Source organism: Labeo rohita, chromosome 19 (genome assembly GCF_022985175.1).
Source record: "Labeo rohita strain BAU-BD-2019 chromosome 19, IGBB_LRoh.1.0, whole genome shotgun sequence".
In the NCBI taxonomy this organism is placed as follows: domain Eukaryota; kingdom Metazoa; phylum Chordata; class Actinopteri; order Cypriniformes; family Cyprinidae; genus Labeo; species Labeo rohita.
The window spans coordinates 12,939,575-12,942,074 of record NC_066887.1 but is presented as its reverse complement, the minus strand read 5'-3'; the positions used below and the strand labels follow the sequence as shown (position 1 = coordinate 12,942,074).

General features: G+C 39.9%; 1 protein-coding gene across 2 annotated transcripts in view; it reads left to right on the top strand.

Annotated features, from left to right (window-relative positions):
• The window catches only part of elmo1 (engulfment and cell motility 1 (ced-12 homolog, C. elegans)), a 125,894-nt gene that overhangs the window by 31,996 nt on the left and 91,398 nt on the right, over nt 1–2,500 (top strand). The window contains exon 2 of one of the 2 annotated variants that reach the window (XM_051136374.1): nt 1,762–1,844. The exons of the other annotated variant lie outside the window; for it this stretch is intronic. The gene's annotated coding sequence lies outside the window, so the exon portion shown is untranslated. The remainder of the gene's footprint in view (nt 1–1,761; nt 1,845–2,500) is intronic. 2 annotated transcript variants of the gene reach the window in all.

Here is a 2,500-nt window from a genome sequence, read left to right as displayed (position 1 = left end):
GTACCACCAGCCCGTGTCTGCTTTTCGCAAAGTAACTCCCAGGGCTGGATTGGGTGACTTAATCAGGTTTGTCAGAGGCAGCACAGCGTGTAGGGGGTCTCTTTGCTACTGGGGAGGGGTTTAGGTACTAAAAACAAGAAAGGGCTAATTGGAACACGGCACATCACACACGCATCTCCAAGGAGACAGCTGGCTCCTCGACCACCAAGACGGGAACATCGCTTCTAGGTCAGCTGTGTTTGTTTCTCTAGTCAGGAGACTTTTGATTTTGAGGTGAAATGAGAAGCTTGTGTGCTTATATTTCACTGTTGAATATATTAAAAGGATAGTTCACCTAAAAATAAAATTACTTACTCATGTCGTTCCAAGATCTTCTTTCATCACAAATTAAGATATTTTTGATAAAAATCCAAAAGCTGTTTGACCCTGACATGTTTAAGGTCCAGAAAGATACCGCCATGTACGTTTTGTCTCATATTCGATGTGAAAAGTCCACTGAGTGGTGCTAAAAGACTGTTCTTTTTTTTTCTGAAACAAATGAACATACATATGTAGGGTCATATGATTTCCACGATGCGGAAAACTTGGACAGAATCACAGAATTTACTGAATAACGCAGAATGTTACGGAATTTGTCAAAGTTTGAATGAATGAATCAAAAGTAGGTCATTACAATTAAATCAAACCAAACTAAATGCAATTTATTTACTTTTTACCTCAAATGCTCATCTCGTCTCAGCGATGCACAAGTGTAGTCTGTGTAATCCGGGTCAATACGCTTAGGGTATGTCGAAAAATTCCCGTCTCGTTACCTTCTTTAACGTCAAAATCGTCCTATGTCACTCTTTTAAATTTTTTTTTGGTAAAGGGCGTTTGATCTTCTCTGCATGTTCACTGGGTTGGTACTTCTGCAGCGATGTAGGACGACTTTGAAGTAGGGAAAGAAAACGAAATGGAAGTTTTGACATACCCTAACTGTATTGATAGTATTAAACTGAAAAAAAAAAAAAAAAAAAAAAAAAAACGGTTTAAGCAGACTTAGACAAGATGAGCGTTTGAGGTTAAAAAGTAAATATATTGTGAATTTGTTTCAAAAATGACCAATCGTTTTGCTAGGTACAACCCTTATTCTTTAGCTGGGATCATTTAGAGCCATTTGAAGCTGCATTTAAACTGTATTTTGTAAGTTCAAACTTGGAGCACCACTGAAGTTCACTATATGGAGAAAAATTTGTTAATGTTTTCCTCAAGAAACATAATTTCTTATCAACTGAAGTAAGAAAGACATGAACATCTTGGATGACAAGGGGGTGAGTAAATTATCTGTAATTTTTGTTTTGGAAGTGAACTTCTCCTTTAAAACTCCATGTGGCTCAACTTACCCCTCACTGGTGGCAAGTCGAGCCAAGAGACCACTTGTCATATTTTAAAATCAGTTTATTTTAAATCCAAAATGGTTATTCCCAAGGATGCACCCCATCCTGAAATTTATGTACATATTTAAGCTGGACCCATTACTGTCATGTGCTCAATTTAACACTCTGGAAAGTAAAAACTGGCTCAACTCACCCCGCCCTCTTCTATCAGGACTCACAGACATCTGCATTTGGACTAAATTTGATTTCTCAGAGGACAGTTGAGTTTGCCAAAAAACAGAAGGTGTTTTTTTTACAGAGGTTGTGTGAGGAAAAACAAAGACTTCAGAAAAGTATGACTTCCAGGGAAAGTAGTTTTATGGTGTTTTTATTTCATATTTGACAGCAGCGGGTTGCAGTTGGCGTATGTTGAAAAAGAGCAGCATGAGCATTCTGCAAAACATCTCCTTTTATGCTCAACAGATGAAAGTAAGTCACGGGTTTAAAATAATATCGGTGTGAATAAATGAATGTTCTTTTAATAGCGAACATCTGAACACGTTGCACTTTTGTATTGTTGAAAGAGGAGCTGCCATTCATTTATCACAGTAAAGGCCCCAAAAGAAGGTCATTGTTTAATTTTAGACGTGCTCATTTTCCAGAAAAATGTGTGGATCTCTTTCTTTCTCTTCATTTGTCTTTTTTTCCCTCTGTAGCTGGTCTCAAGGACCTTGACCAGTTTCACCAGTCAGTCTAAACAGCGCTGGTTTGATGTTCCCGAACATGCGTGAATCTAGGCCAGACCCAACATTTTTCATTGACCAGCTCTCCACTGATCTCTATTCATAGCTCGAGGGAACCCAGAGCCACCTCAACAGCTGTGAGAGCAGGGCCGGCCGGCCCCTAGGAGCCCACAATGGGTGGAACCAGCATATGCTCCTTCTCATTCACTGACATGAGCCAATTTAACCATCATCCCCTGAACCTTTAATGGCTAACGAGATGTTAGCAGCTCTTGAGTTTGCCACCCAGCTGCTGCCGTTGCATCAGAAAAGACCAAGCGTGCTCCTCAAAACTGTGAGAGGATGAGCAGATATGGGAAATGAGAGTGGCTGGCCCTTGCTGTAATCAGCAGCTCTTGTGCT